This window comes from Danio rerio, chromosome 22, assembly GCF_052040795.2.
Source record: "Danio rerio strain M-AB ecotype USA chromosome 22, GRCz13ab, whole genome shotgun sequence".
Taxonomy (NCBI): domain Eukaryota; kingdom Metazoa; phylum Chordata; class Actinopteri; order Cypriniformes; family Danionidae; genus Danio; species Danio rerio.
This window is the reverse complement of record NC_141042.1, coordinates 36,662,102-36,686,766: the sequence shown is the minus strand read 5'-3', so window position 1 is coordinate 36,686,766 and position 24,665 is coordinate 36,662,102. Positions and strand designations below refer to the sequence as shown.

At 37.4% G+C, this 24,665-nt stretch overlaps 1 protein-coding gene and 1 long non-coding RNA gene across 13 annotated transcripts in view; one reads left to right on the top strand and one right to left on the bottom strand.

The window, feature by feature from the left end:
• The window catches only part of grm7 (glutamate metabotropic receptor 7), a 367,182-nt gene that overhangs the window by 77,358 nt on the left and 265,159 nt on the right, over positions 1 to 24,665 (top strand).
• Positions 17,490 to 19,848, bottom strand: LOC137488973 (uncharacterized). 6 transcript variants are annotated; one of them, XR_015522295.1, is made up of 7 exons: positions 19,783 to 19,848; positions 19,470 to 19,509; positions 19,141 to 19,168; positions 18,904 to 18,963; positions 18,775 to 18,800; positions 18,476 to 18,592; positions 17,490 to 17,686 (listed from the first exon to the last, which is right to left on the bottom strand). It is a non-coding gene; the product is annotated as an uncharacterized LOC137488973 (long non-coding RNA). The 6 variants fall into 6 exon arrangements; XR_015522296.1 differs by having other exon boundaries at positions 18,904 to 18,957; XR_015522299.1 differs by lacking the exon at positions 17,490 to 17,686 and adding an exon at positions 18,246 to 18,369.

Sequence of the window (24,665 nt, the reverse complement as noted above, 5' to 3'; positions counted from 1 at the left end):
TATGTCTGATGATTGGCTCCTGTACTAGTAGGCGGGGCTTCAGTTGCCTTATTGAGTGTTACACTTTTCCCTATTCAAAACTATACAAGTGACATGTGTTGTACATTCTATAGTCTTTGGATATAGCCTCAGTGACTGTATTTGTTTATACTTGTTTACATTCACTCATTCTTTGAACTATATTGATATAGTAATGAAGGGGATAGATATAGCACTGCTTTAAGAAATGACCAGGCTTGTGGCGTTGTTGCTAAATTCAGGAAAGTCACCCTCCAGGAGAACCCTCGGGATTGGCAAAGCTAGGCAAAGCATCGTGCTCAAATGTTGTGTTCTATAAAACAAGCCTTTTTCCTCTTTTACTAACTTTTTGTAAAAGCTAGCATGCTAACATAAAAAAACGATGCTATTGCTTATCCTCATCAGCAAAACAAGTTGATGACACCTGTTTTTTTTTTATTATTATTTTTATGTCTTGTCATGTGATCACCAGGTTGGAGGAGGTCTATTTATTACAACTCTCGACGTTATCCTAGCCATTTTAAAATTCATTTATTTTCCTTACTGCAACTAGCAGTGCTGGAATTCTACATCAATCCCGCACAGTTCCATGAAACGCTATTTCAGAGGCACATTTACATTCAGATGAGGTCCTACTTATTCGGCACATAAAGAGTCCAATATCCAGCCCTTGTGATATTTATTGGCCATCCTCTCGCTAGATCAAATGCATGTAGCTCAGGCTGCTCACTCTTCGGATTGCCAGACATGATGGCGAAAGCTAAATCAAAGGCACCTCGCCGACCCCAAGGGGCAAAGAGTATCTTGCTTCACCTAATCATGTGCTCATGTAAGCCTTTAATACTAACACTTCAGGCAGAATGCTAATGTTATCTTATAACTGATGCTACTTAGCTATTTTATAAACTATCTGGATCTAAAAAAATTCCAGTGATCGGTGACAAATCAAATGCATAAATACAATCTGTTATACTTGAGAGGTTTACAAACGGATTGCTAATCAATACTAGCTTTAAAAAATGCAGAGATGCTAACGTCACTTATCTTCTGCTTAGCAATTCTTTGTTAGCTCTCTTGTTTGTGGAGCATGGTTCATTAGTTTAATGACGGCTACACAGATGGCGACTTCACCCCCCGCGGGTCAGAGCATGTTCTCTTCGCAGCCAGTGACCTGGCATTGAAGACCAAACCTCAAACCACAAGAACTAGAAAACACAATTATCAGGAATGTCTTGCACATACAGATTGATTGGTCTCACTTTAACCAATTATACAAAAAGACTGAAGTCTTTTTGTTTGGAAGCGTGTCAGTGTTTGGAAGTGAGTCAGTGATATTAACTGTAAATATGGTTTGATGTGCAGTGTTTTTAGATTTGGGTAATTTCCACCCTGCAAGAAAACTTAAGAAGAATATAAAGTATTACAGAAGTTTTAATAGTTTTGTGATGTTTTATCCCGTTCTGACATCGCATCCATTATAATGGACTGCTGTCAGTGATGTTTTAGTTTTGTCATCCAGACAAAAAGCAGTAAATCTCTGGCCAGGGCCGGATTAGGGTAAGGGCTAGGTGGGGGACATGAAAGAAGGGGGCCCTTGATTGGCTGAAAAATCAATTTGCGCTATGACGCAGGAAACGCCTCTTTGCGTTATGCTGTCTCTCATCAAATACTCCCTCTGATGTATTCCGCCGGTGGTAAACTGGGGCTCAAAGAGGCTCAAGCCCAATCAGAATATTGAAAAGCCTGTTTTAGTCACCCATAAGGGTGATCAGATGTGCTAATTTTCCCAGGACAGTGACAGTCACTTATTTCGGCACTACCAGGAGAACCGTTCAGTCAAAGGTAGGCTAACCAAGCTCGTTGTAGAACAAAAAATAAAATTCAAACAGTCTTCATCATTGAGACACTTGTACATGTAGTAACAGAAGGCTCATACTGAATGGACTTAACTTAAGCATTGTCTTGGGTGTGCGGCGGTTACAGCTGAACTTCAAACCGGCGCGCGGCCGCACAATCCTTCCATCACACAATACAGCTGAGACAGTGTGCAGATCAAATTGCCTACACAAGAAGTTATCAAAATATCCATCGTTGTGGAGTATCTATTTCTAATAAATACACTTGGTTCTGCTTAACAGTAAGTCTAACTAAACCAGTTTGAAAGCAAACTTTTTATGAACGTTTACTTCGCCCTTTTTACGAAAACGACAGTAATAATATGAAGTAATGAAATATTGGTGCTGGCTTTCATCAGACAATATATGTGATGCAAAATAAATAAATAAACAAATAAATAAATAAGGATTCTAGCCTTCTGTAACTCATAAGACCACAATAAGCTACTTTGGATATTAGAAGCATGGAAATTACAGATATTTTATCATTAGGGATTTATGGTCAGCTAGAGTTCTAAAGAACCCTTTCAAAGGTAAACCTCTATTTAAGGATTTTTTTTTTCTAAAGCACTAATTTAGAAAGTATTGCACATGTTTTTTGTTTTGCTGATTTTCGCAGCCTGTTTGAACTTAAGTGGGTGGGCAGGTCAATCTGTGCTTTTGAAAACGCTAATAGTTGGGTTTAGGGAAGGAGGAGGGTGGGTCAGTCGATTGGTCAGTCAGTCAATCAGTCAACAGCGGCGTCTGGTGGATTTATACGAGATCAACAGGCATGAATGGCACTCTTGAGAGAAATTTAAGATCTCAAAAAGTATACGCAGCGGCCTCTGGTGGGTTCGCAAAAACTGCAATAAACATAGCTCCTGAAATGTATTTGCCACTCTCCAGTAATGTATATAGGGGTATGTTTTCAGAATGAGCCTGGGTTGAATGCTTGACGTCACCTATACAGAATGAGTGGGAAGCATTGACGTGAAACTATATTGATCATGTAATCTCTACTGGTATGTTTATTAAATTCTATTGTTGAAATGTCAAAACCAATAAATCATAATCGAATATCTCGCCAAACACACTGGAACCTATAAAATTGGCCGGATTTAATAGTTACAAATTTGATATTTTGTAACGTTTTGACTAGTATTTGTAGTGGAAACCATTTGAATGCCTGTGATGATTACTATTCATTTATTGTCTTTTATTGTGCTTTTTTGGTTTTAGTTTGGACTTGGTTTATTATTCATAATCTTCAAAATACACATGGATGTTTTTTAGGATAAATATTTGAGATCTATATATTAATCTTTGATATTTGGCATTTTTACCCTTTCCAAGGACCTTTCAATTTTATTGCTTTGTTTTTTATGTGAATAAAAGCAGTAAACAGCCAGATCAGTATTTGAATGAATGCCCAAAAAATAACAATTGTGGGCAAACTATAAAACTTTAATGCTTCCCTACAACATGTTGCCAAGTCTGACTATTTTCACTCAGCTCAGCAGGCTGAAGAAGAGTATCTGGCAGAAATGTTGTCACTCTTATGAGCTGAATAAGCTTTTGAGGCTGTGGACTGGGTGTCTGCGTGTTAACCGCTGCCAAAATGACTCCACTTCACTTACTATAATGGCTTCAGGGGTCCAAGGTTGGTTCAGTCAGACACACTTCATGCGCCAGGTTGTAATGTATTATTAATGTCAACGTAGCATGTTGTATCTTGAAGATTATAGCAATTTGTTCAAAAGATACACATAAATGTTTCTAGGAGTGACATATGCTTGATGGTGTAAGCCGAAAACTCAAACGTGTGGTCAAAGTTGTGGTTGGTTGAGTATTTAACCTTTGAAAACCAGGTCAAATGCTCTAAATTTGTGTAATATGCCATAATGACCCAAACGCCACAGTCCATTTGCTCAATATAGTTGTGCTGTGCTGTGCTGTGCTGCACGACAGAATAGCAACACACACATTTCAGGTTGCAGCTTCGATTGTAGAGAGATTTGTACTCCACATCAAAATTCTGTCTTTGTTTACTTTCAACAATAATTATTCTGACAAAAGCTTTAATAGATAAATAAATCAAATAAATCAATTGTTTAGAGTGATAAGCTTCGATCAGTTATTGAAGTTTTACAGTGGGATAAATTATGAGCTGTGAAAATGCAGTTAAAGTATTTTTGATTCACTGTGTACAATGTATTGAACATTTTGTGCAAATGTAACCTTGATACCTTTAGTATTGAATAGGATAAACAATTGACCTAATTTCAGATTCAGAAAATAAGAAATTTATAAATTCCAATGTAAATAAAATCTAATATTGAAAACTTCTGGGAAACATCCACAAACACTCATACACTATGGACAATTTAGCCTACCCATTTCACCTGAAGGCTACCGCATGTCTTTGGACTGTGGGTGAAACCGGAGCTCCTGGAGGAAACCCATGTGAATGCAGGGAGAAGATGCAAACTCCACACAGAAACGCCAACTGACATATAACCAGCGACATTCTTGCTGTGAGGCGACAGCACTAACAACTGTGCCACTGCATTGCCTAATTATTTAAAATATCTTAGTATTTATTCAAGAGTTTGCATCTGAGTTTTAGTTCAGTATGTTGACATACTTCCAATTTAAAAAAGAATGCTGAGTTGGGGCGGGACTTTCTATTTGGGCATCATTCTCTAGTAGCAAACTAATGGAATCGGGGGCGTGGCTAAAAATATTGTGGCTAAAAAGCGCAAGCAAATCGTCAGACTTTGAAGATTACCTAAAAAAGCAACTAAGATATTAGGTGGCACGGTGAATCAGTGCTTAGCACTGTCACCTCACAGTAAGAAGAATGCTGGTTGGGTAAGGTGGCATTTCCGAGTGGTGTTTACATGTTATCCCTGTGTTTGTGTGGGTTTCTTCCAGATACTCCGGTTTCCCCCACCGTCCAAACGCATGCGCTAGGGGGGAATTGATTAACTAAAATGGCAATAGTGTATGAGTGTGTGCGACTGAGAGAGTGTATGGGTGTTTCCCAGTACTGGGTTGTGGCTGAAAGTGCATACGCTGCCTAGAACATATGCTTGAATAGTTGGTGGTTCATTCCAATGTGTCGACCCCTAATAAATAAGAGACTAAGCTGAAGGAAAGTGAATGAATGATTATATACCAACTGCTTGATTATTTCTTCATGACTGTTTCGCAGAGTTTCAGTGGAGAGATCAAAATCTCTCAGATTTGATGAAATATATCTCCATATGTGTTCCACATACAGTTTTCCTGTGGGTTTGGAACAACATAAGGGTGAATAAATGATGACAGAGTGTTTAGGGTGGACCAACCTTTTGAAGCTGAAACTGCGGGGCAGTGTGGATAAACTGAATCCAGCACATCTGTAACTAGTACACCGCCATGCCTCGTAGAGCTAATGTTCCCCTCAGGGTCTGTTGGAAAGGGATTGTGTTTGTTTGCCTTATCTTTTTTTTTTCCTTTGCAACACCATTTCGGAGTGCAGGCGGTGATGATCTGCTAACTGCGGCACTATTATGAAATCATATCATGTCATCAATAACGTGTCAGGCTTTTCACTGCTGCTGCCATTCGTGCCTTCAGATGGAATCAACAGATGCGGATAATGTTCATTCCGCGCATTATTCGGCTGTTTATTTAGACTTTCAGCCTCATTTCGTAGCATTGAATGGGAAGGGAGGATCGGAAACAATGAACGGCTAGAAACCAAATAAGCAGAACCTCTGGGCACAAAATGTAGGAAATGGAGACCCGCATAAAACGCAACGGCAGTTTATATGGAAATCATTATAGCTTTATGGCAATGCTCTGTAATGCATTCGTATCCTAAGGTAAAAGAGGTGGTTTAGAGCCCTATACAGTATCATAAAAGATGACTGCATCAGAATTGCCCAAGGTGTGTTTAGCAGTCTTTCTTTATACCTCCACCAATACTCTGGAATGAAGAAGCTGGTAGCTTTCAGACCATGAGTGTGGGTTCCAAATGAATTGGTTAAAGTAAAAACAAAAAATTCAAAAGTTTAATAGTTCAGCTCATTAACATTACACTATCCATTGTTAGGCCTGTCACAATAATCAATACATCGACTTATCATTCAACACCTGGAGATGACTTCTACGATTTTTGCCATTGCAATATATATTTACAAATTTACAAATAAGGTTAAAGCCACCGTTAATGACACCGGAGAGGTAGAATGTAAATGTAAAAGTTTATAATTGGACATTTAGCTAATAAGACATTTAAAAGTATACATTACTGTACCTGGCAAAAGTCTTGTCGTCTATCCAAGTTTTAGGTACACCAGATATTAACTTGACTTCTAGTTGAACATTGGGTATCAGAAGTGGCTTATATGAAAGGCCTCTAGATTACGCTTATTTAAGCACAATAGAATATGATCATGCCTTGATTTTGAATGATTTCATTAGATATGCAAGGTCTGACTTTGCTTACACAAAGGTCTCATCACTGAACAGAAATAATGTCCAGTACAGAATATAAAGTCATGCTGCAGTGGAAACAGAATGAATATTTAGTCTGACTCCATCATGAGCTTGGAGGACTGCATCCATACATCTCTGCAATCACGGTTTATTAAAGTCATCTGGAATGACATAGAAAGCGTTCTTGCAGGACTCCCAGAGTTCATCAAGATTCTTTGTGTTTATCTTCAACTCCTCCTCCTTCATTTTACCCCAGACATGCTTAATAATGTTCATGTCTGGTGACTGGGCTGGCCAATCCTGCAGCACCTTGACCTTCTTTGCTTTCCGGAGCTTTGATGTGGAGGCTGAAGTATGAGAAGGAGCCCTATCCTGCTGAAGAATCTGCCCTCTCATGTGGTTTGTAATGTAATGAGCAGCACGAATGTCTTGATACCTCAGACTGTTGATGTTGCCATCCACTTTGCATATCTTTCGCACACCCCCATACTGAATGGAACCCCAAAGGTTTGATTCATGAAAAATGATATACATTTAAAGTTCAATTTAAAAGTACAAACATTTTGAATCAGAACATTCTATAAAAAATTGTATTCAAACCATTTCTTTTTTGTTATTTACTTTGTGTTCACTACTTCACTTCATATGACATCACAATTAAAGAGTTTTACCTAAAATATATTCTAAAGTTTATTTTAAATAGCACACATCCTTTCTTTACACCGATCTTTGGTCTGTATTTGATTTTTAATCATTTAATTATACTAATAGTAGTTTTAGTTCAGCTTAGTTTAGTAGGTTAAACAAAACTATTAAATATACCACTATACCAGCCTATGGTTGATTGTGTTTGTTGTAGGGTTGGGCATCTAAGCTATAATGCCGATCCGATACACATCTCGATACAAAGAATACGATCCGATATATTAGCGATACATTTGTGACATATTGCGATGCAACACGATACGATTCACACCCATATCACGATACAATGCGATAATGCAGCACTAACTAATTAGATCAAGTTTATGAGATTATGTAAAAGAGGATGCTGTGCCATTGAATGAGTTTGATTATTTATTAACCAAGGAAAACCAAGACTTTTTTTTACAAACTGGCTCTTCTCTCAGAGCCAGAGTGTCAGTTTACAGTAGAGGGCCTTTTAGAAAATATAGCACATATTATTTAAGTATTTTCAAGATAAACAGAATGTATAAGTGCAATATATATTAAAATATATATATATTTGCACTCTTTCAACATAAAGGTTTACCATTGCACAACAAGAATTGTGATATAACTTTTCAACTATGAAAACAAGTTTTACAAAGATATATTGTGCCACTGAATATTCAAAACTTAAGGTGGTGAACTAGCAGTGTTATGCTGCTTTGAAACATCACTGTCACTGTAAACAACAGGCTAATAAAAATATAATTAAATACAAATTAACAGGAGGAGGTGTTTAAAACCTTCGTTCTCCGTGACACTAGGCTGAATATCTTTGCAGATGAACAATGCAGTAACATCCGTTATTGACGTAGAGTGCACAAAACTGTTGCGCATGGAAAAAACTTGCAATGCTTTTCTCACCACTTTTGGAGCTGGTAGCTACAGTTGAAGCAGTGCAGAAAGCCGGGGATGCAGGAACACTGGAAGATGCTTCCACAACAACGCCGCTTCAAGTGAGATATCAGATTAGTCGTACTGCTCTAATCTGTCCTGTCAAGTCGTCCATCCTTAAATCCATAATGTTGTTATACTTTAGATTTAGAACTCAGTGGGGAATAAAATGTTTGTTTTGCTTCTCGCGCTTTCTGAGGGCGCACCACTAGCTTCATCCGCACACCTGATTCACTGAGTTGTAGTGTAGGTGTACACATCCGCAAATCCGTTGCTAAGGCATATTTTATGTAGGTCGATTAAATTAAGCGCCAAAAACAGGTTGACAACACTTGTTAATAAATAAAAAATACATTCTATATTAAAAATATAAGTTGTATCTTGGAAAAACCGATGCATCTCGCAAAAACCGATGCATCTCGATTTGCTTCCAAAATTTCATTCATCCTCCGCTGCTCTACCGATGCACTCGCATCGCATGACCGCGTATCGATACATATCGGTTAATCTTCCCATCCCTAGTTTGTTGATTTTCATTCTGGAGTGTGATGTCATACGGCACTTGTCCTAAGATACCCATCCATGGCTCCTGTTTGTTCTCAGTGGTCAGCCTTGAGCTCCTCATGCTTCACTGATGGCAGAAGAATCTTTCCTGGCGGGACGTCTGTCCTTCTCAATTCACTCCATCTCCTTCTGCCACTCCCTTTCTCTTCTCATTTCTCATATCTCATCGACATGCCAATCACACGTTTGAGATATTCCACAATCTGCCATATACACACACACACACACACACACACACACACACACACACACATACACACAATAAATGTAGTTTTAGATGTTTGTGCTTGGCTAGTCTGTGCTGGTATAGTATGTCTGGTGAATATTGATGCCGGCAGGCGTCTCGCCTGTTTCTGGCTAATGGCCACTGAATGTGTCATGTGGCTGTTGGCGGGAGGTTCCGGAATCATCTGCTGTTGGTTAGCTGAGCTTCATCAGAGCCCAGTTGCTTTGGAAACAGTGATAGTGGCTTCTTTTATTAGAAATAAGCGTGTTTGATCTCACAAACAATATGCTGTGTATTGAAGTCTCTGTAGGTGGGTTTGTACTGACACTAGATCTGATCATACCAATATAAGTATTGGATTATTACTAATACTACCACTACATCACCATACTGATATAAATACTGTGCTATTTCTAATACTAGCACTGCTTCACCATGCCAATATACACTCATCAGCCATTTCAATAGGTACACCTTACTAGTACCGAGTTGGACCCCCTTTTATCTTCAGAACTGCCTTAAAGGGCCATGACATCCCCCCACTTTCGGCTAAAGTCTACTTCAGAATTTTTTCAAAAGATGCATGATTAATGGGCGTGGAGCTCCGCGAGCATCGGGCAGGAGTGGGCGTGGCCAGCAGGGGAGAAGGGGAGCGAACAACTGTTGTTGTCAGTTAGCTCACAAACTGAGACACAAACCGTGAGACGCATGAGTTTATAGTTCACAAAGTTAAAATGCAAAGAAATAAACAGTAATTTAATGCCCTGCTACATTTGTTATTCCTAATTTCATATACACATAACCACAATTTATATCATTATAAAGCTAAGTGTGTTCATGTAAACACTATGAGGATTCTCCCTCGATCCCCGGGTCTAAATTATAGATCTGAATGCAGACTCAGTGCAGCAGGTCTCCTGACCTGCCTATTTTAACCATTAGCCCTGCTGGTAATATAGAGGATTTAGGCAAACACAGCAGCACGGCGATGTGTCTGAATGTGAACGAACTCCTGATAAAAGTCAACGTCCGCCATTCTCTAATTCTCGTGCTGCTCTCCCGACAAAAATGTTTGCAGCACACACAGCTTTGCTGTATGATCGGCCCTGACAGGATCGCGGGGAAAAAACATACAACAAACCCCGTGGATCATGGAAACAAACACATACGAGCCTTCATGAACGGCTACGTGCCGTTGATCTGTGTCTCACAGCTTGCTTGAAACTGGCAGGTCTGCCTTCGGAAAGCACGTGCTCTCATGAATAATTAAGGAGCCGGCTCTTCTCATAGAATAAGAAAACTTCGCTATGAATAATAATGAGAAACCGACGCGTCATCATTGCACTTGCAGTTCTGCGCTACGTCGCCGATTTTGATCCCGCCCCAAAAATTATTTTAAACCCGGAAGCTGAAATTAGCAGACAAAAGCTCAAAATTATCCAGTTTACCCCACAATTAAAGCTGACAGGTGCTAACATTGTCTTAACTGATGCTCAACACACTCAAATCTGTTAATATATAAAAAAAAAAAGTTCTCCAGGGTGTCCTGAACCTTTAATCCTCTGTGGCAGTGTTTCTCAACTGGTGGCTCGCGACCCAAAAGTGGGTCGCGACCCAAAAGTGGGTCGCGGGAACATTTTCATTTTCGCAGAGTGTGTGTTAAAAAAAACAACAAAAGTTATATTTTTAATTTATTTTGCGTATACCGGACTTTTATTTTGAAATGCGTGCACAACAACCCTACCATTTGATATGTGAAATTTCATTGAATTATTGCAACAAAAATGTCAAGCGCAAGTACGACCCCGAATATGTAAAGTATGGATATATATATTGACGACAAAAAAGACTTATAGCTTCAGTGTCATATGTAGTGAGGTGTTCTCATAAGAGAGCATGAAACCTTCTAAATTAAAACCACATTTAGAAACCAGAAAACATGTTTTATTAACAGTTTATTATTAACAGTATTTGTTGTTTTTACTTTCTAACATTTCTATAATTTGATCCATTTTGTTAAATGACAGCAATAAAATAGTGTTTATTTGTAAGTCTTGGTAAATTTCTTATGATGCATCTGTCACTACTTGTTTATGTTAACAAATAAATACAAATTAAGTTTAATTCCTAAAATTGTATTATAGTTCCTAAAAGTTTGGGTCGTGGCTTGATGACCATGTAAAAATGTGGGTCCCATGGCCAAACCAGTTGAGAACCGCTGCTCTGTGGCATAGATTCAACAAGATACTAAAAATATTTCTCAATTTTGCTCCATATTGACGTAATAGCATAACGCAGTTGTTGCAGATTTGTCGGCTGCACATCCATGATGCCAATCTCCCATTCCACCACATCCTAAAGGTGCACGGTTGGATTGAGGTCTGGTCACTGTGGAGGCCATTTGAGTACAGTGAACTCATTGTCATGTTCAAGAAACCAGTCTGAGATGATTCATGCTTTATGACTGGCTGCGTGATCTTGCTAAAAGTAGTACACTGTGGTCTTAAAGGGATAGACATGATCGGCAACAATACTCAGGTAGGCTGTGGAGTTGACATGATACTCAGTTGGTACTAATGGGCCAAAAGTGTGCAAAGAAAATATCCCCCGCACCATTACACCACCATCACCAGCCTGAACCGTTGATACAAGGCAGGAGGGATCCATGCTTTCATGATGTTGATGCTAAATTCTGACCCCACCATCCGAATGTGGCAGCAGAAATGGACGACTCATCAGACCTTTCAGAGAAAGGAAACGTTTCTCCAATCTTCTATTGTCCAGTTTTGGTGAGGCTGTGTGAATTGTAGCCTCAAATTCCTGTTCTTAACCGACAGGATTGGCACCCGGTGTGGTCATCTGCTGCTGTAGCCCATCTGCCTCAAGGTTGTACGTGTTGTGCGTTCAGAGATGCTCTTCTGCATACCTCAGTTGTAACAAGTGCTTATTTGAATTACTGTTGCCTTTCTATCAGCTGGAACCAGTCTGGCCATTCTCCTCTGACCTCTGACATCAACAAGGCATTTGAGCCCACAGAACTGCCGCTCACTGGATATTTCCTCTTTGTCAGACCATTCTCTGTAAACCCTAGACATGGTTGTGCGCGAAAATCCCAGTACATCAGCAGTTTCTGAAATACTTAGACCAGCCCATCTGGCACCAACAACTATGCCACATTCAAAGTCACTTAAGTCAGCTTTCTTCCCCATTCTGATGCTCAGTTTGAACTGCAGCAGATTGTCCCGACCATGTCCACCATGCATTGAGTTGCAGCCGTGTGATTGGCTGATTAGGAATTTGTGCTACCAAGCAATTGGACAGGTGCACCTAATAAAGTGTAAAGGGGTTGGACAATGAAACTGAAACACTGGCCAATTTAGTGTTGAGGTTTCCTAGTGCCAATCTTTATTGATTGCACATTCCACCAGTACGAGCACAGTGTGAAGGCTTGATTAGCAGAGAAAGAGCACAGTTTTGCTTAAAATATTGCAGTGCACATAATACTATGGGTGACATATCAGGATTCAAAAGAGAGCAAACTGTTGGTCGGCCTGTTTCCACCAAAACTCTTTAAGGGGAACTCAATAGGGTCAATAAACATATCCAGGCTGCTATAGCCAAACCTTTAGTCATCTTTTTTGATGATGTCAGTTTGACAGCTTCAGCCAAAATATTCTTAACCACGCCCCTGTTATCGTTAGTTTGCTATGAGGGAATGATGCACAAAAAGAAAGCCCCGCCCCCCTACTCAATATTCCATTTCAGTTGAAAGTACATCAAGATAATGAAAAGTCTCAACAACTCATTCACACAGACTTTACTCTGAACATGTACAAATCCGTATTCATTTTAAAGTCATACTTAACTAAAACCAAGATTCTTCACAACTGTGTGTATCATGAGTTTGAAATGAATTGTCTTGCCCGCTTTATAAATCAAATGTGTGTTTAAATCTCACAAATAGAGCATTAAATTGAAATAAAAGTAAATGTCTTCAGCATCCGTGTCATTGACAGTCCGATGAGAGCATGCGGCTCAGTAATTAGCTTGAGCTGGAAAAGAGAGCCCTCTCTGGAGTTTTACCACCTACTGCAGGACGGCCGGGCTCAGTGACAGGACCAGCTGTCTCTCTCCCTCCACTGGCAATGGAAATGTGTCCCTCTCAGAGAGAAACAGCCTGTCGGTGAGCAGACTTTTGCCCTCCATCGGATTCAAACTTTTCATTTAGCAGTGCTATTTTAAGACACTTGACATTGGAATAAACAGGACAACTATAACAACAACAACAACACCAATAATAATAATAATAATAATAATAAAAACAACAATAATTAATAATACTAAAAATAACTATCCCTTGTAGATCACTGGAAACACTCACTAGCACCCTACAATTCTGCCACGGAGCTGCACTACATTTCCCATCAGGCACTTCACTCACACACCAGTTCCGTATCACACCTGCTTATGTACACACAGCTTGAATGTCATAATGGACTGATATCCTGAACTATTTATACACCACACTTGCACGTGTCTTGTTATTCTGTAGCATATCAGAGTGTTCTATTGTCTAGCCTTGCCTTGTTTTTGACCCTTTCCCTTGTTTTTTTTAAACTAAATGTTTAGCTATTTTGTGTAAAAAAAAATGTTAATATTAAGAATTCAATTCAGTTCAATAATTTTGTATTTACATTTTGATTCAATTTTTGTTGTGTAGTATTTTTTAGTTTATTAAAGATACATTTTGTTTGCTAACATTAATATTGTTGATTTTATTGTTGTTGTTGTTGTCATTATTGTCATCATCGTTATTATTAAAATTATTATTATGATATTGTTATCATTTGTATTTGTATTATTATTAATTATAATAATACGATTTCCCAGCGATTGTGGCTGGAAGGGCAACTGCTGTGTAAAACATATGCTGGATAAGTTGGCGGTTCATTCCGCTGTGGCGACCCCAGATTAATAAAGGGACTAAGCCAAAAAGAAAATTAATAATAATAATAATAAAAATAAAAATAATATGTTTAATTTTTTTTGTTATTTTTCTAAAATATATATTTAATTTTTATTTAATTTAATTTAATTTAATTTTATTATTTTTTACTACCATTTTAATTCAATAATTAAATAGTTATTGTAGTTTAGTATTTAAGTAAGTTTAGTTAAATATACATTTTATTTGCTACTTGTACATCAACAAACTAGCATTATTATTATTATTATTATTATTATTATTATTATTATTATTAATATTATTATTGTTGTTGTTGTCATCGTCGTTGATATTATTATTATTATTATTTAAATAGTAATAAAATGTTTATGTTCAAAAATGTTTCATTTCATTTAAAATATTTATATTAAGCATTACATATTATCCTATTTTTTACTTGCATTTTAATTAAATTATTGTAATGTACTACTTAATTAAGTTTAGTTAAATATACATTTTGTTTGCTACTACAACAACAACAAACATTATTGTTATTATTATTATTATATAATATGGACAAAGTAAAAATTAACAAGAATGCTTATAACATAATAAATTGATTAATTCTGTAAATATTTGGCCAGTAACTTCCCTAGTCTGATTTTTGCGGTGTTCACGCTTGCTTTGAAGAGGTGCCAGCGTGTTTAATCTCACACACTGTAATGTGACAGTAGAACCTACAACACTGTGATCCAATTACATAGTTGTCCTGTGGGTAAAAAGCTTGGCGCTGGCCAGATGGGGCTCAGGTATTGCAGTCAGTGGCCTCATGAGCCCAAAGCCATTTTTCCTTTCATTCAAAAGGGTAAAGATGGACACATCTGCCTTTTCCTAATTTCACAGTCTCTCCACCCCAACCCTCCTCAACCCTAAGGAAAGATGCTCCATTTCAAGGTGCACTTGTCTGGTTCAAATTAATTACAACAAAATATATTTTGGAGGGTTTTGTGTGGCATCAAGAATTGCAGCTTCGGGTGCATTTGTTTGCTTCCTTCTGATGGGTTTCATAGTAAGAATAGAAATGCAGGAGTCAAGAAGATATGTTTAGCAATGACCTGCAATGCATTAAGATGTGATTTTGGTGCCCAAGGACGGTCTACGATAAAGTAAACAGGGAAATTTTAGACCTGCAGGCCTTATGACTGATACAGTGAAAGTCAAAATTATTAGCACTTCTGTGATTTGTTTCTTTAGTTAGTTCTTTACACAACAACTACATCATTGGTATTTATGCATAGTGCTTTGGGTTTCCAGAGCTTTTATAGTCGAAGTGTGTTTGTGTGTGCAAGTTTGTATGTTGGAGATGGGTGACTTATTTTAAGCACTCCTGGTTCACAGACTGCAAAATAAGGAACAAAGCAGCCTAACTACAAATAGATTCATTTACATGGCCCTGAAATCCCCCTGCCGATAAAATGCGGAGAAAGCCGTGCTTACCTGGAAAATGGAACAGGACAGGATCTCAATTTGAAGAAGTCGGCAAAAGATATTTTAAGCCGCATCTTCCATTGTTTGTAATGGCAGAGCTGGCTTTAAAAGCGTTGGGATTTAGATACTCTGCTTGGTGCCAATTACTATTAAAGTGCCTGGCTGCATAAATTCAGCACAAAACGACTATTATTACTGCACACGTGGACACAACTTAAAGCGTATAGCTTATCCAACAGTTTCCAAAATAAATATTATGAAGTGGGGGATGGTTTTGTAACATTGCTAATGTTGTAATTTGGTTTTCTTATGGCGAATGACACTCAGGCAGCATAGCAAATTACAAAATTAGCGATGATACAGAAGCATGTTTCATTTAAATATATTTATGTCGGATCATGGATATATACATTAGATGTCGCCTACCCTGTTGTTGTCTATTAGAAGGAATGTGTCAATAGTGCCGCCATTTTAGTACAGGGTAGCGTTTCTTTGAAATGAATGCGGGACCAAGCTGCAGTGGAGGACTGTGGCCATCCAGAGCCAGATATTTACACATATACACATATATTTATGATCGGGAGTTGCAATTTCTGTTTTTTAATTACGAAAATTATTATTTTCCATCACTTTTCTACATTGATAGATACAGTCCCTACTGAAAAAAAACAGCTTAAACCAGCCTAGGCTGGTTGGCTGGTTCTAGCTGGTCAACCAGGCTGGTTTTAGAGGGGTTTTGGCCATTTCCAGGCTGGTTTCCAGCCATTTCCAGCCTGGTCTTAGCTGGTCAGGCTGGGAGATGACCAGCTAAAACCAGCTTGACCAGCCTAGCCAGGCTGGGAGCCCAGCCAAAACCAGCTATATCCAGCTTAAACCAGGCTGGTCAAGCTGGTTTTAGCTGGATTTAGCTGGTCAGTTTCCAGCCTGACCAGCTAAGACCAGGCTGGAAATGGCTGAAAACCAGCCTGGAAATGGCCAAAACCCCTCTAAAACCAGCCTGGTCAACCAGCTAAAACCAGCCAACCAGCCTAGGCTGGTATAAGCTGGATTTTTCTGCAGGGGTAAGTGATCGCACAGGCATTCCTGACAAAAAGCTTGTGTTTGTGTGTATGGAAATGTACTATCCACCCTCCTTGTTAAATTTGATCCAATCATGTCCTGAAACACACCCCTTTCCTGCTGTTACTTCTCATACTGACCTGACGGAGGGAGCGATTCGTTTGTGAATAATATGAACGACTCCTTCACTTAGCCGACCATCACAGCTTCTTGTTGCCATTTTCTTTTGCATCGTTTGCTGATTTTATTGAACTAAACTAGCATGAGCCGAGTATTTCGTGCGAGTTGGTGCTACTTTGCCTTATGGTGAATGCAGTAAGGCACTGTATTATCATCAATACCATTACCTGTTTAGCACAAAAGTTCAGAACATACAAAAACGTAAAAAACTAAATCTTACACTGTAAAAAATTTGACCTTAAATTCACAGTAAATTACTGGCTAATAATTGCATTACTTTCACAGTAAATTACTGTATGTAAATTCACAGTAAATTATTGTGAGGTAGTTCACAGTAATTTACTGTGGTTTTGTCACATTAAATTATTGTGAAATTACAACCATATATTGTAACTTTACAGTAGATAATAAAGTCTGTTACTGTGATTTCACAGTATTATCTTGTAGAATTAACTATATTTTACTGTGAATTTGCAAAACGATTACTGTGATTTAGCAGTAGGTTGCAGTTTAAATACCTGATTTAACTGTAAAGTTAAAGTTATATCCCGGATTACTGTAATTTAACAGTTTGGTGCTGTAAAATTTCAAAGCAATTTTAGGTCACACAAAAATGAAAATTCTATCTTGATTTACTCACCCTCAGGTTGTTCCAGCTCTGTTAAAAATGTTTTTTTGTTAAACACAGGAATAAAAATATCAAATATTCCTCTTTGTGTCCAAACAACCTGAGGATGTGTAAATGATGACAGAATCTTCATTTTTGGGTGATCTGAGAAGACTCTAAAATCAAAATAAAAACAAACACACATACATTTTACAGATTTATTTAACAGCTTAATGACATCTGTGTAAACATTTCAGAAAACTTTCAAAAGGTGAAGGTGAAGCCTCAAAAAATACTATAAGAACATATTCATAAAAAAATCTGACATCATATGTAGCATACATATAAAAAGCAGTGTGCTTTAGAGTGCGCTCTCTCTGTCTCTCATTATATATATATATATATATATATATATATATATATATATATATATATATATATATATATATATACACACATGAGAGAGAGAGACAAAACTTCTTGCTAAATTAGGCAGTCGTCTATTCAAGGTCAATCATTTTCCTGATAATTTTACACACTTGCTGGTTGATGTGTCTTCTCTGCTTCTTTGACTTCGTCTGTCTCCCATCTCCAAACTGGTGCCCAAAAAGCACCTATAAGCAAAAGGGCAGACAAACAGTTAGCTTCATTCAACACTACTGGGACACTACTGCTGCACTAGAGAGCAAAATTACTGTTAGCTCAGTTTGAACATGCTGACAATACTGTAGCTCAGTCAAACTGCAATCATTTAAACTAAAACATCTGAAAAACATTTCCTTCACAAACACACAATCAAGAACAGTCCAACAACAAATAGTGGTTTTAATGACCTAGGCAGAGCATTTTAAAACAGTTGATTTGATTTACACCTTCTGTTTACAGACTATAATCTAATGCTGGGTTCACACTTATTGCAAAGTTAACACATGCATCACAGCACTTGCTCTTGACTACTAGCAGGATGTTTCTTGCATCAAGCTAATTTTTTATGATTTAAATATTAGGAAAATTTTGCAAAAAAAAACTTGATTGAAGTGATACAGCACTTGTGTTGTATTCATTTCAATCAAGTTTTTTGCAAATATTCCAAATATTTTTCAACGTTTTTTGAGTTTCACTTAATTTGTGCTGCCCAGTAAAAATTTCCCACTATTTATGCATTTGCAATGACATGCATGTAATCCACTCGCCTGAATAGGTAACTTCACATATGGTATAAGAGCCCCATCCTTTTAAAGACAGCTTCCCCTCTGGTCTCCAGCACAGACAAACAATTTGTGTCTGCAACACGGCCCTTTATAACAAGGGGACAAGGGGAGTCATGACTTGTGCTCCTATACATTTCTTGTTTAACCCCCCCAAAACAAGCCCTCAGTTACAATATTTATTGTAGACATTACCTTAAATTCCAGAGTGCAAAAGGCATCTTCAGCATACTTCAGTTTCAGACCAGATTCAAAGTCAGTTGTGAAATCCAGGTGAGGTCCCATGACCACTCGACCCTCCAAGGAATAAGACTAAAAGGGGGAAAGAAGGACTAAATTAGAGGTGTTTGTGAATAATTAAATTTGTTTGTAGAAACAAAGTTGACATTCCATGCTCTGCCTATTAAAAACCAAGCAAACAAACACACATGCCCAATAAAATTGCTAATAAAAATAAAAACTATAGTTTAAAAAAATCTTTGTCTAATATTTACTACGACTGGAGGTACTGGTGGAACTTCTGGAAGAAGAAAAAGAGTTTGTACAAGAAACTGCTCACAACAAATCTGTGAAAAACCTGACATTTAAAAATCTAATAAAAATGAGGAAGGCATCAACATTACCTTTAATAATCAAGCGAGGGTTGATTGGTAGCATCAGTGTTTCAACATCAGTGGCTGTGGCTGCAAAAAAATATGAATATAATAAGAGTAGAATAAGACTCAACCTAACACACGCACACACTATATATATATATATATATATATATATATATATATATATATATATATATATATATAGAGGTTTAGATTGTGATAATGAATTTAGGTTATATTTGTGTGCTCAGAATTTACACTCACCTCACACTTCAGCTATTATCAGGTACACCTGAACACCAAAAAAAAATAAAAAATCTACAGTTAGTGACAATATACAATTAGTTCTCATTAGTAAATGTTAGCAATGCATTAACACCAGTGAGAAATATACAATATGTACTGTGTTAGTGTTAGTTTAAAAGAATACAACTGAATTGTATTATAAGCCTCATTAAATAAAACAGTTAAGACTTGTTTCATAATGAGTTTAGTTTATTTAACTAACTTAACGTTAACGTTACAGTGAACAAAATTAGCATACATGATGGTCACTAACCGTAACGTTAACTTAAGTGAAGGTCAGAGCTTACCTTAACGTTATAGTAATTTGACCTTTACTTCAGTCTTGTACTGAAACAGAAAATGCAGTTAACAAGAAGTTAATTAAAGAAAATTCCCTTTCTTTTTTCAGGAAATAACGTTAACGTTATGCTAATACCTCAGAAAACACTACAATCACCATCTGGCGTCGTTAATTTCTTGCTTTAAAAAAAGGCGCGCTTAAACCCTGTCCGTGCGAGTACAACTAAAGTACTCGGTAAATTCCTGTTAAATGACATGCACTATACAGAAATACACATACAACAATCATTTAACGGACAAGAGTCATATTTTAACACTTACCGAGGATGAACCCGTTGGGTGAAGAGACGACGGCGTTGTCTGTGGTGATGGCGCTTGTTTGCGGTCGAGTCGAGTCAGTTCTGTTCAATGAATCGGCTCCTTTAAGTGAACAGTAAAGAGTCGAATTCGGCTCCTTTAAGTGAACAGTAAAGAGTCGAATTCGCCTGAAAACGATTCCGTTTTGTATAATATTGTAAGACGCAAACATATAATTCATTAATATTTCATCATATTGCTTGGTTCGTGTACTGCTTGTACACGAATTGCTTGTTGATGACTTCGAGCTCATGAACATGTCTGATAAAATATCTGAATCTGATTCAATGTCACACGAGTCCTGAACCGAAGCAGTACAAGAGTAATATATTGATTGAAATATAAAGTTAATTATTTTCTTCGCCATTCAAAATATTACATATCTCTGACTTTAACAATAAGAATAAAGTTCGTTTGGAGTGTATTGAGAATTATTATTTTTTCCTCCCAGGATTCATTTCGCACCAAGCTGCATCAAGCTGTAATGGTGGATGAGAAGGCACATAATATTATAAATATTGCTTGTAATATGTAATGAAATAAAGTTTTAACACTTTTTCATGCGAGAATGTAGTTCTTCAAAACTCAAATCTGTGGACTGTTAGTAAAGATTGTGTGTAATTTTAAGTGTGTTTTGCCGGTAGCGGAGATCTATGACCTCCAGGCGGTAACGGCGCTCATTACTCATGTATCCGCCGAGAGGCGCCTGTCTTCAGGCTAGACATTGGGACAATTGCCCCGTCTTCGATGGCTCTATATGCGTCCGAAAATGAAGTTTTAACTGTTTTTCATGCTAGAATGTAGTTGTTTAAAACTCTAATCTGTGGTTTATTTATATAGATAAAAAAAAAATAATTTATATATATATATTTAATTCTGAGATTAGTGACCTCCAGGCGATGACAGGTGCCCAGTACTCATGAAACCATCTAAAGCAGACATTTACCCTGACATTGAAATAATTGTTGGCTGTTTAACAGTCTTTGGTTTCATTAATTAATTACTTTTTATTCCAGTTTATTATGTTTTGGCTAAGCACACAGTTATGTTCATTAAATATTATTTCCTATTCTATGTTAACTGTATAAAATTAAATAAAGGTACAATCAAAAAGATGTTGGTAACCAAATCGTTTTGGGGGCTATAACATTCTGTTATTATCTGTTAAAAGTTCAATTGTATTAATTTCTACGTTGAGTTTAAAAAAGGTTTGAATTTCTATAACTAACGTGCAAAAGATATAGCCCTTTTCACAGTAATTTGCTGTAATCATGCTACCTGCCGTAACTTCACAATAAAATTATGAATACAACATATTACTGTGAATTTTTCAGTTAAATACTGTGAAGGGATACTAATGTAATTTACTGTGAAAAATTACAGTAACTTGTTGTGAAAACCTGGAAATTTTTTACAGTGTACCTATGAAATGTTCTGCCTTTGTGCTTTGTTTTTTTTTTGTTTGCTAATTACTCCACCCATACAACAGTGCTAAAATACAGCATCTTCAGGTAGTAACACTGTCTTGACCAGTGCCGTTGAATGACACTTGTCCTGGGAGCACTGCACAAATATGGCGGCGCTATTGACGCATGCTCAGGGTCCCTATGCGATATCTAGTGTATATATCTATGATGTTGGATAACGTCGGATAAGTAGCTTGTTTTAAGTTTTTGACTCTTCTAAAACATAGAAAATACCATAATATGTTTGCAGATATTTAAGAAACATGCTGAGTGAACATTCGTGTTTTTGTGAAAAACTATGCTGAAGTCAGATATTGGGCTTTGAACATGTGCATTCTGTGTGGTAGGCACTTTTTTCCAGGGGTTTCAGTACAGTGAAACCACTGCTTCGTCATCTGGTGGGCGTTGCCTATATGTGAATTTGCATAGGTCATGGATCATGCGCAGATTGTGAAAACAGCCGTTTGCTTCAGATACCTGTACGCGATCAGTTTTGCATCCAATTCCTTGTATATGCAGTATTTTGAATTAGCTGTCCTGATCGCAGGTTTTTCATGTGAAGTTAGTATATTGCATGTTAAACTACCTGTCAGATTACAATAATACTCTTATAACTTAGGATACCTTTCCTGATCTTAGGAGCTTTGTGTCAAATACTTTATATATCATATAGTGCAGTGGTTCTCAAACTGAGGGTCGGGGCCCCCCGAGGGGACACGGGACAATGAAGGGGGGTCACCTAGTTATTTCCAAAAATCTATTTATTTTTAATTAAGTCATAAGCATGCAATAGTATCTGGATGCAGCCTTTATGATGCAAGCTGAGATTGCATCCCTCAGCGATGCATTGTCAGACACAATGCACTCAATGGAGTAAGTGAAGTCACTGTGACAGGTAGGCTTATGGTTGGGGTTAGGAGAGCCCATTAAAAAGCATTTGATGCAGCTCAGATTGCACTGCACCGACTCTGCAGCCAGACCCCTCTCTAAGAATGACCATTTTTTATGCATAACCTATTGAAGAGAAAAAAAAATCGTTTATAGTTCCTATATACTATATTGTTACTATAGTAGCTTATAGTTCTATTGGATTGCGACCCCTGGGGTAATTATGCATTATATTAAAAACACAGCAATAGCGTCTGATGCAGCACATTGATTTTATAACTCTAGTTTAAAATTTCTGGTCCATTTACAGCACTCGCATACAGTTTAAAAAAATAAATGAAGAATAGACTTGGGTCTATTAGTGTGTGTGCACCATTGCATGCAAGGTTTCTGTATTTAAAACCACCTTAGAGGATATTTGGGGTCGCGAGTCACTGGCATTGTCATGTTGGGGGTCGCGGGCTGAAAAGTTTGGGAACCACTGATATAGAGTTACCTCAGATACCTGTACTGATCCCAGAGGTTTTGTGTATGATGGCTTTAATTAAAACTAGAAAATACATATATGTTCTGTTAATTTATTAACTAAGACTGAGTCAGAAAACAAATATCCATGGTTTATTACAGACAAATATGGTATTTATTTGTTTAAACAGGACTGATTACCATGTGTTAAACCACAAAAACAATTTAATTTAATCTAATGTATCACAACCATTAATATTAATATTGTGGTTTACTATGGAAGTACAAAAGCCCAGCGATTTTATTGTTGTAAAACAATGTTGTTATCAGTAAAACAGAGTGCAACGGAGTAAAACAAATGCAGTTTTACACTTCTAGTGGTTGTTGGCTGTTGAAGTCATTAAAATATAACATTTTAAACACACAAATAACCTGCCTGATTGTTTTGCCCTTTGTTATCCACTACAGTAGGTTCTTTATCCATCAGAGCTAACGTAATCCTTTATTAAAATGGCCACGCAAAAAAAAAAAAAACAAACAAACAATATCCTGCGCGTAATCGGTGACCTCTTAATATTGTTTTTTAAGAGGGCGTTTTCCAAACACCGGCCACGCCACGCCCATTTTGCATTGTGGTAATGAAACCCCTGGAATTTAGTGCAATCCCATTCTGTGTCAGTACGTCAGTCTGTGTTTTGGTCATTTAACCCGCCCAATGCCAGTTTAGCCAATTATATTTCAGCACCGGTTGACAGTAGCAGACTCCAGAATGAGACACAGATTCAGAGTTCCACATGAGGTGTTTATTAATTAGCCAATAATATACATTTACAAGTGTAAACATTGGGTGAGTAGGTTACATTGTAACCTTGTGTCGTCACAACATGCTACGTGATGAGATACGCAGTGATAAGCAATTTGGTTGTTTGCACCAGACGAAACATGTCAGAAATGTAAATACAGCCATCCGGAAGCACAGAATAGAGCACTTACTGCACTACAGCGAAATGGTAAAGTTTATAATCTAATGAATACATATTAAACCTCTTTATCATGATTAAATGTAGATGCTGAATCACTGATATGTGTTGGTTTACACTGAGTCACAGTTCTGAAGCTCAATTTCAGATGATTTATTCTCCAGATCTGAGGTGAACTATCTGCTGGTGCTTCCAGTAGTATGGCAAAAAATGTCATGTGAAAGAGCATTCAAACTCACATTATTAGCATTTAACACTGAATAAAGCACATGAGGTGTACCTGAGCTGATCATTTTCACAGTTTTCTGTGGGTCAGTCGCAAGAAATAGAAGTGTCTAAAATATGCATTTCAGGTGTTGGTTAGAACAAAAACTCTTTTATCTTTTATATAACTTTAATATGGAAAATATTCCTTGTATCGTGTGGCGCTGCTTTTATTTAAAACACAACTTAAATCAGCCTTTAGGCTTGATAGTCAGGCTTGCTCCTTTTGATGTCGTCAATCTGGCAACCTGCACATGCTCGTTTTTTTGTACCAGGAGTGCAATACCTAGTTCAACCACTGGGTGTCAAACTTACATACTGCATCTTTAAGAATGGACTTAATTAGGCTACTGTATCTTAAAATATATTTATATGTATATTACCACAATTATTATTGTCTAAATAAAAGTTTCAAGAGTTCACACTTAGCTTATGATTGATTATAAAGCTTGTTTGGATTGCTGTCCCAGGAGATAGCCTTGAGCGCATAAGGTCCTTGAGCCTGGGGCTCCGGTTGTTGCTAGATCAGATACGTTTGCGGCCGGAAGTTAACAAGATTTATTTATATTGTTTATAAAATTTTCCATTCATTGTATTTTAGTTACATCTACCTCCACCCCAACCCTAAACCCAACTGTCACAGAGCTGGTAATTTTTTTTAATTATTGTTATACATTGTCATAACAAAATTCTGCTCTATTGATGTGCATATCGCACTTACAGCTGGCCGCAAATCCAATTTAAACTTTACCCAGGGCTCCCTCCCATTTGCAGGCTAAGAGGG